Source organism: Panthera tigris, chromosome B4, assembly GCF_018350195.1.
Source record: "Panthera tigris isolate Pti1 chromosome B4, P.tigris_Pti1_mat1.1, whole genome shotgun sequence".
NCBI lineage: Eukaryota > Metazoa > Chordata > Mammalia > Carnivora > Felidae > Panthera > Panthera tigris.
Window position 1 is genome coordinate 113,500,580 of NC_056666.1, and position 16,475 is coordinate 113,517,054.

Consider the following 16,475-nt stretch of genomic DNA (forward strand, 5'->3'; position numbering starts at 1 on the left):
TTAGTTAAAACATTACAATATTGCCATCTCTTATGTAGAAAATGGTCAAAAACTGACCATCTCATATGGCTCAATATGACACCATCTATAGAACTAAGATGTACACAAGGCTTTTGTCCAACAGCTACTAGAACTCCCTGGAAAGCAGCACAAACAGGCAATACCCCACAAAGTGCAGATTTGCTAAGCACATAGGAAATGAGAAACATCTGTGATTGTCTGTCTCTGAAATAGCAGTTTGGTTCCCCTTGAGTAGAGTCATGATCCATTGGAATCAAGCCATTCAATAGAAGTTAGGGATTATGAGAAAGTAAACCTTCAAATCTGAGTCCCAGTCATATTTTTCCCTGGAGAGTCAGAGGTATCATGGTCCCACAGGATGACTATTTTAAGTAGAGAGTTAATTACATTTGAGACTTTGTTATAATTGTCCCTGTGGAGTAAACCTCTCCTGCAGAATCACACCAATAGCACATCCTAATCAAAATTTCCTAGTTTGTTATCCTCTCTTCCCCTTTTCAGCAACTACACATATCTGCCCATGACTTGCTTCTTCTGCTTCGACCTTTGTTCATGCCCATCTCCTTGGAATGCATGTCATCTAGCTGATCTTTCCCACCCTTACTCCCTTCCCCATGCAGACTGGCTTAGATGTCTTGCACTGCTTCACCATAGCTATGTGGACATGCCTATAATGTTGTTACAAAAACATGTAGGCATACATCTATTCCCCCCCTGCCCAGACTGTGAGCTCTTTGAGTGAAGGGACTGTGTTTTATTTATCTTTGCATCCCTAATACCCAGCACTGCACTCAACAAATAGTAGGGGCTCCAAGACATTTAACAAAGGAAAGGGAGAGTATTAGAGTAGGCTAAATGCAAGTCCAGTAACAAAGCCCAGTTTATGCAAAGGCTCATGTGGGCTGCAGCATATGTGCCTGGATGCACAGCTCTCCTCCAGAAGGTAAATCAGGGATCCAGCCTTCTTCCAGCCTGTGACACTGCCATCTCCAACATGTGGTCTCTAAGGGCATTGCAAACAGGAAACAGGGCATGGGGAAGGTACAGTAGATACTAGGTTGGCCCAAAGTGACACCAATGACTTCCTTCGCCATTCCATTGGCTAAAGCTAGTCACATGGCACCACCTAGTCACAAGGAAGGGCTGGTCAGGCAAAAACTCACTCAATGGGAAGAGAGTACAAGCCTTTTGGTAGTCTGTCTCTGCCACATGGAGAAGGAAAGAAGTGAAGGGGCAGGTAAGGAGGGAAGAACTTACTCAATGCCTAAATACACAAGCACTACCTTTTAAGCCCTGTTAAGAATTCTTTTCAAATTTCCTGTCAATTGGACCTTTAAAACCAGATATAGAAAGCAGTCGAACAATACGCTTAGAACACACTAAAAATAAAAAATCAAAATAAGAATACACCCATGACAGTTTCACGCTTAAGCATAGTTAAGAGGACGATAAGTTTCAGGAGTAGAGGACAAGGGTGTGTGTGTGTCTGTGTGAGTTCTGTGTCTCAACTGAAAGAAGGAGGGAGAAGAGGTGTTGGGAAGCTTGGCCCATGGAGAAGCATGACCGTGGGATTGCACTTACTCTGAAAAAGACTCAGTCTTCAGTGTGCAAAGTAAACCAAGGAATTCATCAGACATGAATACGTAGTGAGAGAATCATATTCATCAGGATTTGAGAGTGAGTGATGAGGAGGAGGCCACTACCTATGAGTAAAGCAACCACTTTCCAGGAGGCTGTACATAAGAGAAGGTCTGGTGTCAGAAGCCGGGGGGGGGTGACAAGGAGGGGTAAGAACATTCATGGTGGAGACCGATAGCCATTCACCAAAATCCCTTTCCTCTCCTTCTGGCACAAAGCCTTCCTTGCAGCCTGGCACTGCCACATCCACGGAGTATGAACAGAAATGACACGTGCCACTGTCAGACCTGGTCTACAAAGTCCTTCCTTCTATGATTTTTTGTCTTCCAGCCGGACGCAGATGGCAATGATGTTTTGGTGAAGCCATAGATGTTTGTCATCATTCTGGCCTACCTTAACGAGCACAGCATAGAGGTGGAACATTTTTCTGCCCCATGGCTGTGCTAGGATGGCCAGCAGACATGTTCCTTGCTACGTAGGAAAGCCATTTGCCATCTGCAGTAGGAGGGAATTAGACCACACACAAGGAGCAGAGACAGACAGAAGGGAGAGAGAAAATTCCAGCTGGTTTGAGTTTCTCTCCAGGTTTTGAAACAGTGATTCCTAAAGCTTTCCTTTGAGCTGCTCTAGTAAGTTTCCCCAACTACAGGAATCAGTTAACTTCCTTTTCCTTTCTCTTTTTATGTCTGCATTCACAGAGAAAGGTCAAGAGAAGCCTGCTCCTGACTCTGCACCCCCCACCAACCATATGAGACAATGAGGAAGAACCCAGTGGCTGAGTGTGGGATATGCCATAGTAGTTTGTCACTGCTTCGAAATTGAGTTAGCTCTTCAGAGCAAAACAGTGAGAACGCTCCCCTGTACTCTCAGGAGAAAGCCTACCCTCCACCCAACCTGGGTCAGGCTAGGATGGAATGGAATGTCAGCAAAGACCGCCGAGTGCACAGTCCATACATTAGTACTTTTTTATTGGGATGCTTTTTACTGCATCTTCTGTGCCTGCCACGTCTCTACTGACAAAAATTTCAAGGCTGAAGATTCTCTGTATTTGCTGCTCATTTCACGCCAAAGTGACTGAATACCAACTCTGGTAAGTGATGACATACACCATCTCATTTACTGTTTGAAACTGCCCTGTGAGGAAGGCGTCATTATTCTGTACTGTGGTAATATAGACGTAACGTAAAATTCCCTACATTAACGCCTTTTGAGTGCACGATTCAGTGACATCAGTATCTTCACTTTGTTGTGTGACTGTCACCACCATTCATCACTGGAAGTGTTCCATCATCCCAAACTGAAATTCTGCACCCATTAAACAAGAACTCCCCATTTTCATCTCCCCCCAGGTGCTGGCAACCACCATTCTTTCAGTCTCCATGAATTTGCCGCTTCTAGGTACCTCACGGAGTGAAATCACACAACGTTTGTGTTGCTTCCACCTTTTGGCTACTGTAAGGGATACAGTATTTGGCTGCTACAAATATTGGTGCGTGAGTATCTGTTTGAGCCCTGGCTTTCAATTCTTTGCAGTATATACTGAGAAAAGGAATTGCTGGATCACATGGTAATTTTATTTACAGGTTTTTGAAAAATTGCCAGACTGTCTTCCGCAGCAGCTATGCCATTTTCCATTCCCACCGTCAACGTACAAGTGTTCTAATTTCTCTACATTCTCGGAAGGTATTATATTTTATCTCCATATTACAGTCAAGGAAACTGAGGCCCAGAGAAGTGGTAACTTCCTCACAATTACACAGCTACTAAGTAGTAGATCGGTACATGGGAAGCTGAGATTCTTCAAGTTGTCATGCTTCCCCGGCCCCATGGCTGCCCTCAGACACAGAACAGCAAAACAGCAAAAATACAAGTCAATTGAAACCTAAAAGCAAGCAGACCCATCTCTGGGAAAGGATGTGTTTCTGGGAGTTACCAACTCAGTTCTCCTTTTAATAATGACAGTCCCACGGACGCAGCTGGGACTTCTTGGAATAGAAACGTGTGTGTGTGTTTCATTGAAAAAAAAAAACCCAATCCTATTAACTTATTAGCAAGCGTTCACTCCTTCACTCAGCTGTTATACATTCTTTCATTCAAGTCTTTCTTAGGTCCAAATTCGGTGCCAAGTGCATTTTTAATGGCTGTAAACAGCTGTGCGCCTAGGTTCTTGCTCTCACAGAACTCAAATTCTAGAGAAGGAGACAGGCAGTATACAGAAAAAGATATAAACTGGACCATTTCAGTGTTGTAAGTGCACTAAAGGATATCAACAGGGGGGTGCGATAGAGTAACAAGCCGGGGGTGGGGTGGGCGGGGACAGGGGAGGTGACTTCGGATAGCATGAGGCCTCTCTGGAAAAGATGACACATAAGCTGAAACCTAAAAGTGAGAAGGTACCAGCCACGTGAAATCTGGTGCAAGAACATGTGGGCCTGCAGAACAGCAAACACAGAGGACTTGAGGTAGAAAAAAAAAAAATTGGCTGCTCTAAGTAGATCAGGATTTTAGTCTGATGGGATCATGGTGATGAAGGTTGGAGAGTAGACGGGAATATAGTCAGACATCAGGTCTCTTGGTGCAGGAGACCAGCACCAGATCCGATGGCTCTTATAGTAATCATAGCTCATGTTTATTGAGCACTTAACTAGATTTCAGATTCTATTCAAGCTATTTTTGTGTATTAGTCATTTAACCATCATGACAATTCTATAACTAAATACTATTATTATCCTCACTTCTGCAGATGAGGAAACTGGCCCAGAGAGGTTATGCAACATTCCCAAGGAGATCCAGCTGGTAAGGGGTAGAGCTTAGATTTAAATCCAGGCAACCCAGCTCTAGGGTCTGTGAGGTCATAACCACTCTGCTATATGGCCATATTGAGATCAGTGGTTTGGATGGTATTCTAAGACCAAGGTATCACTGAAGGGCTTTAAGCACAGAGATGTCAGGACCAGTTTTATACTTTGAGGTGCTCATACTGGTGGCTGCATGGAGCAAAATGAGAGGCAGAGAGACTAGTTGGAGGCCATTATGAGGGTCTAGATAAGAGATAATGATGGTGTGGATGAAAGAGGCGGTGATGAGGAGGGACAAAAATAGGTATCTTTGGGAGACTTTTCAAAGCAGAGCTGTAGTAGTTGGTAATGATTTGGATGTCGAGGTGAAAGGAGGGGAGAAATTTGGGCTCACTTCCAGGTGTCTGACTCGAGCAACTTGTTGGATGGAGACAGGCTTCCTGAGTTGGGGAAGAACAGGGTGTCGAGAGGAAATGTGTTGGGTATTTGAATGTCTAGCATTCATTTTCTTAACTACACCCCCATTTCTTGTTAGGGAGCACCTCTTTCATATAGGTGACAGTCAAGCCAAGAGGTAATCCAATTAGATATTCCACCTCTAGAATATGAATCTTGAGGAGAAGAACACAATTCAGCTCCTGCACAGGCGGCTCCTAACAAAGTTTTCCTCTGGAAGGCAGTTGTTGGGCTTCCTACTTCCCAAGCCCAGGACTCCAGCATCTTATCAATACATTGGATCCTAAAGCCTTCTCTGCCTAAGTTAGCCAGTGCCAGTTCTTATTGCTTGTAACCAAAATGAGTACAGGGTAGAGACAGGGTGAGGGCAGGGTGCTCTGAACCGAGAGATACATTTTGGATAGGTAAAGTTTCAGTCTACAGCCATACCATCCGGAACGCGCCCCATCTCATCTGATCTCAGAAGCTAAGCAGGGTCGGGCCTGGTTAGTACTTGGATGGACAGGTCAAGTTTGAGAGGCTGATGAGATGTGTTAAGGAGGCTGTTGGGTAATATGCACCTGGAGTTTAGGATTGAAGTTTGGGATGGGGAGAAACAAATTTGGGAGTTATCAACATGTAGACAGCATGGTGCTATCTAGCATAAAAGCATCTTGATTTTCTTTGGGGGAAATATTTCTCCTTCTTGGCTAGTAATCTTGATGTGGCTATTAATCAAAATCCCAAACACTCTTCTGGTCAAGTAGCCAGCAGGGATCTCATGCCTGGACAGTCAGCATATGCCATCCATATGGCCACAGTGATTCTTAAGAAATGCTCAAATGAATTGGGTCAATGCAATATGAATTAGCTAAAGAACTTTTGATGGAGCAATCAGGAGCAAAGAGTTCTCTTTCTGGCATGATTGCTAAGCTGGTACAATGTAAGCTTAGAGCTGTCAGAACCTTTTGTTTGTTTTTATACCACCTTGGGGCCATAGCCTGAGTGAGCTGAATGACAGCAGAAAACAGAGTCAAGTGACAAGGGAGAGAGGCCACACTCTGATGCGGCATTGAAGACCTTGACTCTGTCATTCCTGAAACTAACTTCACAATAATGTGAATTAATAAATTCTCATTTTGCTTCAGATAGTTGAGTTTGTTACTCACAACCGAGCAATTTCTCACAACAAATGGCACTTAAAGCCCTGTTACCTGGATGAGATTACACAAAGAGCACAGATAGCAAGGACTGACCTTCAACACACTGTAATAGTAACGATCAGACAGAAGAAGGAAGAGCCAGCATTTTGGTCAGATTGTCTCTTGTCCTTGTTGACAAAAGGGACCAGAAAGGTAATACAATTCTTTATATTGCACAAAGAAAATCTGTTGGTAGAAATTGATTTTTCCCCCACTGGGTGATAGGCACATAGGGGGCCTTATAGTTAAAAATTCCCAAATTAAAAAATTCATGGGGCGCCTGGGTGGCTCAGCCGGTTAAGCATCCGACTTTGGCTCAGGTCATGGCTCATGGGGTCGAGCCCTGCGTCGGGCTCTGTGCTGACAGCTCAGGGCCTGCAGCCTGCTTTGGATTTTGTATCTCCCTCTCTCTCTGTCCTTGCCCTGCTTGTGCTCTTTCTCTCTCTCTGCCTCTCAAAAATAAATAAGTGTTTAAAAATCTTAAAAATTAAAAAATTCGCTTATGATTTGGTATTGCCGCGTCATTCCTGCATTCAAAGGACAGCATCTCTTTGCTGGAGAGCTCTGTAGCCGCTGAGTCATGCCATCCAAGATAGCTGTGGCTACCTGCCTTTTCTTGGCACCCAACATTCTGAGATGTGGAAATTCAGGGAGTTTGGCCAGGAAAACACAGGCCATATGCGGTCTTTTTGTAAATATGCATGAGTTTTCTGTGGTTTTACTGCTTGAGGGCAGGGAGGAGCTTGGACCCAGGCTCTGTTGGACCCTGAATTCACTTTGGATGAGACACATTGGTGCCTGCCAACCCGGCTCCCCTGTTCCTAACAGTAGCCAGGCTGGCATCTTTGGCTTCAAAGGGGATTGTCCCAGTTCCTATGTCAACAGCAGGCTCTCCATCCAGCTGATAATTTGAGCAAACTGAACAGAATCATGAGTAATGGGAGGATGAGTTCCACCCAACAGGGCGCTGAGACAACCACACGAAGGCTCTGGAGTGGGAAACCAGTCTCAGGGAAGGCAGCAGAGAAATCATAGAAATTCACAAATGGTAGGGACTATAGAAACAGTCAGGTAAAAGTCTGCAATGAGGAGGAAAAGTCTGCCCTTTTAATGAGACACGGAAGATAAAGGGAAGCTCACACTTTTGCAACACAGGAGAGAGAAAGTGAATTTCAAGTCATTTCCCTCTGCGTGGGTAGAATCAGAGAATCAGAGACATCCAACTGTCCCATGACTTAAATACTTATCACTGACTTTGAAACTAGAAGACCCACTGATGAACAGCCCACTGAAGCACTTAAGTACTCAGGCTCTGAAGCCAGACTGCTTGCCTTCATATCCTGGGCTCATGACTTGTTTTCTTGATGATTCTGTACCTCAGTTTCGTCACCTATAAAATGAAGATGGAAGTTTGAACCTGGAAAACATCACGCTAAGTGAAAAAACCCAGACGCAAAAGGACCAATATTATATGATTCCCATTATATGAGGCGACTAGAATAAGAAAATTCATAGAGACAGAAAGTAGATGGGGGCTTAGCAGGGGCTAGAGGGAGGAGAGAATAGGGAGTTTTTGTTTAACGTGTAGAGAGTTTTTGTCGGGGATGATGAAAAAGTTACAGAGATGGTTACCGGTGATGGTTGCACAACATTGTGAATGTACTCAATGTCGCTGAACTGTACATTTAAAAATAGTTAAAATGAAAAAAGAAAATGGCTACTCCGTGAGGCAGTGGATATGTTAATTAGCTTGACTGTAGTAACGATTTCACAATGTATATGTAATCAAAATATCAAGTTGTAATCTTAAATATATATATACAACCTTTGTCAAGTACATCTCAATAAAGCTAAAAAATGGTTAAAGTCATGATTTTTGTTATGTATATTTTACCACAAATCTTTTTAAAAAAGAACGCTGTTGCTGCACACATAGCATTGGGCGAAGAAGTCATACAAGAGAATCAGTGCGGTATGTTGTCAATATGTAAAATTCAAAAAACAGGCAGACATCATCAGTGGATTGTGGTCACCACCGAGGGTGGTGGGGACTGAAAAGGGACTTCTAGAGGGGCTGGTCGTGTTCTGTCTCCTTATGTGGGGATTGGTGACCTGAGTGGTTGCTTTTGTGACAACTATTGATCTGTCCCTTATATCTGCACTTTTCTGTGTGTATGTTAGGCTTCAGTAAAAAGGACCTCCACCCCCACTCCCCTCAAAATAAGGGTGATGATAATATCCACCTCAGAGGCCTATTTTGGTATGCAATAAGTGAAAGCAGACAATGTGTTTAGAATAGTGCCTGCCATGTTGGGGTCTCCCCATCTTTAGTGGCAGTATATGAACCCCAAAATACTCCTACCTCTAGAAAGCTTTCCGGATGTCCCCCTGCATTTGAGATGCCAATCATTCCCTCCTTGTCCACACTTCCCAGGTTTCGAGATACTTTGCATTTGTTCTTCCAGATCCCCACCTCGCCTTTTCTCTGCTTCTAGATCCTGACCCACAGCAAGGTGCTCCCCCTTGCCCTCTAGCTTCCTTCCAATCACGTTGCACTATAGGGGCAGGGAGAACCAGCAGGAAATTGGAGGAAAGAGAGTAATGTATTTGTTCCCTTGGTGCTCTCCCTGTGGAGTCACTGTGGCCTGGCTGTGTCCCTCAACCAAAGGGCACACTGCTGTGGAGCAGGCCTCTCTACCCAGCTCTCTTCCCCCAGGTTCTGGTCATTGCTGTCTCCTGCTGGCCCTTTGGGGCTAGGAGTGGCAATGGCGCCTCGTGATTGCTAACCCAAGGATACTGCGCTACTCACCCTGGTAGTTTCTCATGGTGTTCTTATATCCTGCCTAGACCTTTATGAATCACCTTTTTATTAACACCTTCAATTTCCCCAGTCTCAGTGTGTTATCTACTTTTGCTGGGACCCTGACTACTATCTACATTCTTAGAGACCTATGGAAGGGCCCCCAGCGTTTCACATGATCCCACATAATCAGGTCCCTGCTGACACATAAGACATGAACAGCCACCCAAGTTGAACCAACCAGAGTCTCTCCTCTGAGAATTTGGCGTAGAGCCATGGAGACTGAGTGATTAAACCAGAGGAGAGCTTGAGCATTATAAGATCATTAGAGGTAGCAAGAGTCAGGGCCGTGGCCACCCAAAGACACGAGCAAGCTAAAGCTACCCCATGGCTGTTGAAAAACTGGCCTAAGGAGGAAAAGGAACAGATGTAGTGGTTTGTTCATGTTTTAAAGGCTTTTATATATTCAGAAACAAAAGATGTTTTAACAATACACAAGAAATGTAAAATCATCTCATGTAGTTTTCCCAGCTACTGAACTGTGTCTTTAAAGTCCCCAGAAGTATTGTTCCTACCCAAGTCATATGAATGAGACTGTGTCTAAATATTTACTGTTCAAAATGTAGGAATGCTACTTGTTAGGAACTCTTGTTAATATGTGCTGGGGTGGATGTGGCGAGGAGCAAGTAATGCTATTCAAGAAACTGGTTATCCATTGTGTGTGAGATTTGAATTTAGATCAGTAACGAAATACAATGGGATAGAAAATATGAGAATGCTTCATGGTCCTAGGAGCAAATATTGCTTTCTGAAACTTATTTCGGTGATACATATAATGGATTACAACGTAAAATGTATTTCCACAGGGCCCGAAAAGTATGAAAAATTCTGGTTGACTAAACTCTGTAGTTCAGAAATTACTCTGGTATGGTATCAATGTGGGGGCAAATAAGGGAAGAAAATACAGTAGTGCTTTCACAAATAATTTTGCTAGCATCTATAGGAATCATGTATTTTGAGCTTTTTTTTATAAATTTTTTTTAACGTTTATTTTTGAGACAGAGAGAGACAGAGAGAGACAGAGCATGAACGGGGGAGGGGCAGAGAGAGAGGGAGGGGCAGAGAGAGAGGGAGACACAGAATCTGAAGCAGGCTCCAGGCTCTGAGCCATCAGCCCAGAGCCTGACGCGGGGCTCGAACTCACAGACCGCGAGATCGTGACCTGAGCTGAAGTCGGACGCTCAACCGACTGAGCCACCCAGGCGCCCCTATTTTGAGCCTTAATACGCCCTTCCATTGATGATTTGAAGGTGGGGTCGGCCACCAAGTTACTATCCCACCATCCTCTTCTCCCTTTCCCTGTTTTTCAGACTGGAGAAGGTAAGAGCCAGACCTTTATCATTCAGGTCCCTCCCCAGTGCCTGGAACATCAAAGGCTCTAAATAAGCATGTGATACATCTCTGAAGTCTGATCTGCTCATAAAGCTATTGTATCTACATCAATCAATGTTATGAATAAGGTTTTACAAATTCCATATATGCATCCTATCATCAAACATCATATCATCACCACAATCCCCCATAGTGCTTTAATGTAGATTTTTTTAAAGACAGCATCTTTTTAAAATGAGCTATTTTTACATATTGTTTACATTATTTTTTAAATGTTTATTTATTTTGAGAGAGAGAGAGAGCGCATGTGAGCATTGAAGGGATAATGGGCTCAATTGTGGTCCCTGAAAGATAAGTCCACTTGGAACCTCCGAATGTGACCTTATTTGGAAAATGGGTCTTGGCAGATATTATTAAGGGTCTCTAGATGAGATCATTCTGGATTTGGGTGGGACTTACATTTAATGAGAAGTGTCCTTATAAGAGACAGAAAAGGAGAAGACACACAGACATAGAGGGAAAGTTGTGTGAAAAAGAGGGCAGAGATTGGGGTTACAAAGCCCCAGAAAAGGAATGCCAAGGGGTGCCAGGAGGCACCACAAGCTAGAAAACAGGCATGGAGCAGATTCTCCCTCAGAATCTGCAGGGGGAGCATGGCCCTACGGACACCTTGATTTTGGGCTTGCAGCCTTCAGATCTGTGAGAGAAGCCATTTCTGTTGCTTTAAGCCACCAACTTTGTGGTAATTTGTTATGGGAACCCTAGGAATCAAATAGACCAGCTGAATAATTTACTAACAGTTTATAAGTCACACCGATTATAAGTCTGGCTCTCTTGGCTCTTGTTTGACTGACATCCTTCCCTTAGAGGATTTTGGTGGACCACCATTGCTGCAGTTTGTTTTGAAATACATTGTTAAATTTCTATGGCTGATTAAACGTATAAGGTCACACAGTAACTACCTTTCACAGGACTATAGACCATCGCTTGAATTTTTCTTTTCTTTTTTTAATGTTTGTTTATTTTGGGGAGAGACGGAGAGACAGAGTGTGGGAGGGGAGGGGCAACGAGGGAGGGGGACACAGAATCTGAAACAGGCTCCAGGCTCTGTGCTGTCAGCCCAGAACCCCACATGGGGCTCAAACTCAGAACTGCAAGATTATGACCTGAGCTGAAGTTGGATGTTTGCTTCACCAACTGAGCCACCCAGGCGCCCTGGCTTGAATTTTTCTAAATCTTAGAAAGTAAAATAGGTTCAGAAGGAAAACTGAAAAAAAACCAAAAACTGAATTTTTACTTCAACTGAAAGGCAGAGTAACAGCAATCAGGAACAAGGGACAGGGTCAAATAGTCTTAGATAGGAACCCTTTAAATGGATAAACTAGGACAGATGACTGAAATTCTCCAGGCTTCTCCTGTTCATTTGTAAAATAAGAATCAGTGAACTCCCCAAAATATTATCGGATAATTGAATGCAGGAGACATCACCTTGACAAAGCCTTAGCATCTCAGGAAAGGGAGGTTGGGAGAGGATATTTATAGAGTTTGCGGGTCTGAATTCAAGCGACTTCAGGTAAGTCTTTCAAGAAGGGAATTGCCTACAATTGGGCTAAGACCCTGACATTATAGGTTAGGATTCATGACTACAGCTATGTGAGGGTCTTAAAGCACAAGTCTTGATGGGTAACTGTGCTTTAAGGAGAACAAGAAATTTGCTGAGGGTGAGCAGACTGTTATCTCAGATAAGTTGATCTGCAGGAATTTCCCAAAGCAAACAGAGAAGTTATTTATTGGTTTATACTCTTACCTTCCCCTGGCAAATATTTCAGAGTGAATAACTAAGTCATATTGGCATGGGGGGGAGGGGTCTCAGGGGTTTTTTTGTTTTTTAGTGTTTATTCATTTTTGAGAGAGAGAGTGCGAGCAGGGAGGGGCAGAGAGAGGTGGGGGGACAGAAGATCCAAAGCAGGCTCTGCACTGACAGTGAGCCTGATGTGCAGCTCAAACTCACAAACCCTGAGATCATGACATGAGCTGAAGTCAGATGCTCAACCTACTGAGCTGCCCAGGCGCGGGGGAGGGGGGACCTCAGTTTTAAGTTCAAATAGCTATGTCATGTTGATCGCCATGGTTGTACTTGACAAGGTAGTGACATCCAATGCCTGTTGCTGTAAGGACTAAGTGAGATCATGGGTCTATAGTGCCTGCCACATCCCAAGGACTAAATAAGCAATAACTTCTTCTTATTATTACCCATTTTTATTTACTTGGGAGAAGACAAATGTGGCTGGAATATGTTGACACCCCTCAAATTGTTTATTGCTTCTTATAAGTAAGAAGCAAAACAAATGGCTTTTAGTTTTCCTGTAATTCAGGAACCACCACTAAACCACTGAGGTTGTTGGCAGAATTTGCATTTATGGAAATAAGGAGACAAAAAGGAATAAAAAGTGAGGGTGCCTTTTCTTGTAATTCCAGCTGGCTTTCTATCTGCATTCCCCCAAGGATTCTAGAGTAATATCAACTCTCCACAAGAGCTTTCTCTTGCACATGCAGAGAGGGGTCCTGGGTGGTGCCTTATGTGGAAATGCAGCGCTTAGGAGCCTCAGGGGTCTGTGTTCCTCCACTGTGCTGAATGTCAGCTGATGAGTACAATTTTCTCACAAGGGGAAGCTACACCTCTTCTGCCCCTGAACATGCAAAGCCCAGAGGAATTCCTGAGTGTTTGTGCTGGCTATAGAATCCACAGACAGTGGCTGAGATCTGATCCGTCCTAAGGAACAGAAGATAACATGGCCGGATGCCTGTCTGACTCTAAAGACAGTGCTCACTAGTGCTTCCCTCTGCTCTCTCCACTGAACCCTGGAGTAGTGTTCTAAAGATAGGAGGGACTACTCAGGTTCAGACTAATAACAGAAATGCTGATCTGAATGAACAAAAATGCAATGCATCGACTATTTAAAGAAATGAAGTGGCATATAATTTCCAAACCTGCTGTGCATTTAAGAACCAAGTAGTAGATGTACTCAGCAAGTGACTAGATAAAATGATATATAATTAACATTTTTTGTATGCTTAATTGTTCTGAACATTTGCCCTATACTGCTTTTGCATTATTAATTTACTCAGTTTGTTAAAAGGGTTTCCTAAGCTGTGACTTCATTTCAGTTTTGAAATCCAAATATTGGTATATTCTGGCTATTATATACAAATATTGGTATATAACTGAGTGCCCACAGGTCAGGTTCCAGGGCCTTACCGGAATCTGGGATCTGCATCCTAGCTTGTCATTTTCTAGTTGTGTGTCCCTGGCCACACTACTTAACCCCTCTGTACCTCAGTTTTCCCAATGATAAAATGAAAATAACCACAGTGACCTCGGAGGGTATTTGGGAGAATTTAAAGGAGTTGATTCATGTCAAGTAATTAAAGAGTTCAATGCATAGTGTGTCATACATTTTAGTTCTAGTTTATTTTCCTTGAAATTACCTATAGGAATTTTATCACGTGACATTTCCAACAACATTATCCTATGGGGTCAATACCATGAGAAAAAATTCTGCAACTCTTTTAGTTTGAACCCGTGACCCTAGCAGCATTGTGTTATTAAAAGAAAACTGGGTAACAAGAAATTTGAGTTTAAGGTCTCTTCCTCCTTCTTTGTGCAAATATCTCTGCAGATGTAACCTAAGAAAAAACTTGCCTCTGTCTTGGGATTTCTCGATATTTTAAGGGGGCTTTTTTTGTTTTAAGTGAAGAAGATGAAGGGAGATTATCCTCATTTACATATAGCCCCTGCACGTGCCGGCGCGTGCACACACAGACACAGACACAGACACCTGTGACCCTAGCGGCGTTGCGTTATGAAAAGAAAACTGGGCAAGAAATTAAGAAATTCGAGTTTGAGGTCCAGCAGGGCCATCAACCATGTGATTCCTGAATGCATCACTTCAACTCTTTGGGCCTGTTTCCCCCAAAATTAATAAATAAGTAAACAAACAAATAAGAGGAGTGGACTGACTGTATCCTCTTAAGACAACACATGTGCTAGAAAGAACTCTGGAGCAAGAGTCTTTGGACTCTTTAAGTTCCAATCCTAGTACCCGTCAGGTGTAAAATCTACAGCAAGTCACATAACCTCTTGGAACCTCGATTTCTGTTGGAAATAAGCCCACCAACCCAATCAGAGGAGGGACCCAGAGACTCGGAGCACAGTGCAGTAAAGTGAGGCTTTAACCAATGTTCTTGCAAGAGCAGGTGTCTGCTGGACAGGCCTACTCAGTAGTTACCACCTGCAGGTTATCTCCTAGTGTGAAGTCCCGCCCCTGATTCCTCATTGGCTGAGTACTACAGAGGTTACAGCCTTACCCGGAAGTTGCCTGTGCCCACGTAAGGCCAAAAGTAGTCTGATTGGAACAAATGTACATTCCTTGATGTGACGCAGACTTCAGCTCTTTGGCGCATGCTCATTGCAAAGCCCCCCAAAAAATAAGCCCTTGAAATGGAGGGGGGAGAGGAGGGAGAAGAGCCAGGAAGTCAAGTGTCTAAGGGTTTGGGACTCCATGGGGGGTGGGGGTGGGGGTGGGGTTCGAAAAGCTGTTCATACTAGACAGCACAGCTTTTAATTTGGTATTTCTGAAAATGAATCCTCTCATTTACTTCTCACAGTTTCCCCATCTGGAAAATGAACAGAGTAATATCAGAAATGCTCCTCTTCCGGTTAGTGGTGAGCCTAAAATCAGGTAGTTAAGAAAGTAATATGTAAAGTATAAAGCACTAAGTAAGTGTAAGGTAATATTATTAATTAAATTCTATTTAGTCTAATTTTTATGCTAAATCTTACTGTTTTCCTATGGTCTTTTACAAGTGTTTGTGCTCCTACAGGTAGAATTCTGCCAGTTAGAACCAGAGACTAGAAAGATGTATTTTTCAGCACTCAGGCTATCTACTATAAACAGTATCATCCCATAGTTAAGGTAGCAGCTATAAATTTTCAATTTGCCCCTGAGTCATTATTCAAGCATGACTCTATGAGTCAAGAAATCTAAAAATTTCTATTTCTCCTTCTTTGTGCAAATATCTCTGCAGATGTAACCTAAGAAAAAACTTGCGTCTGTATTGGGGTTTCTCAATATTTTAAGGGGGCTGTTTTTGTTTTAAGTGAAGAGGATGACGGGAGGTTATCCTCATTTACATATAGCCCCTGCGCGTGTACGTGTGCATGCACAGACACAGACACAAACATCAACACAAACTTTATGCTCCAACCAGAAAAGCATTTTCCTATTACCAGGCCCTTATTCATGCAGTCCCCTCCACCTGGAATTTCTTTTCCTCTTTTTTCTGCCTGTCCAGTCCTACCGAGAATTCAGGGCTTCGTTAAAATCTCAGATTTTCAATGAGATGTATTGAGTGTTCTTTACCCTATCAATAATCTTTCAGATAGCTCCTCCCCTTTTAAAGATGATGAAACTGACAGATGAGAGATTAAATTCTTTGTTCAAGGTCACCTTTGTGGAATTTGCAGAAAAATTTAACTCACATCTTTCTCCTCTATACCCCAGGTAGGTCTTCTCAAATCATTGTAGTCTGAACCAATTTACATCCTGCTCATCAGCCCAATTCTCTTATAACACATATTATAACACATACATAATATCATAGCCTGCCTTGCATTATAGAGTTCCTTGTGAATACAGACCTGCTTCCCTAGAGAGTTGTTCCCATAGAACAGTAACCATTCTAGGGGGCGCCAGGGTGGCTCAGTCAGTTAAGTGTTGGCTTTGACTTCAGGTCATGATCTCACGGTTCCTCCCATGTCGGGCTCTGTGCTGACAGCTCAGAGCCTGGAGCCTGCTTCACATTCTGTGTATCCCTTTCTCTCTGCCTCTTCCTCTCTCTCTCTCAGTCTCTCTCTCTCTCTCTCTCTCTCTCTCTCTCTCTCTCTCATAAAATGAATAAACATTAAAAAAAAAAAAAGTAACCATTCTATTCTCCAAATCCCTCATAGCTTTTAGCACTGCTTTATGTATCCAGCTATAATAAAATTTGTATTTGTTGAACTGGAGTGGAATACCTCAAGGATATTTCCTACTACCTTTCCACGAATGAACTCCATTTTGTATGTTTCCATGTTGATTCCCCCCTAAGGGAGATCTTCTGGAAGTATCAAAAACATCATAGTGTAGA

The 16,475-nt window shown here is 43.1% G+C and overlaps 1 long non-coding RNA gene across 1 annotated transcript in view; it reads right to left on the bottom strand.

Moving 5' to 3' along the window:
- LOC122240422 overlaps positions 1-16,475 on the bottom strand; it is a 35,001-nt gene that overhangs the window by 16,958 nt on the left and 1,568 nt on the right. The window lies entirely within an intron of this gene.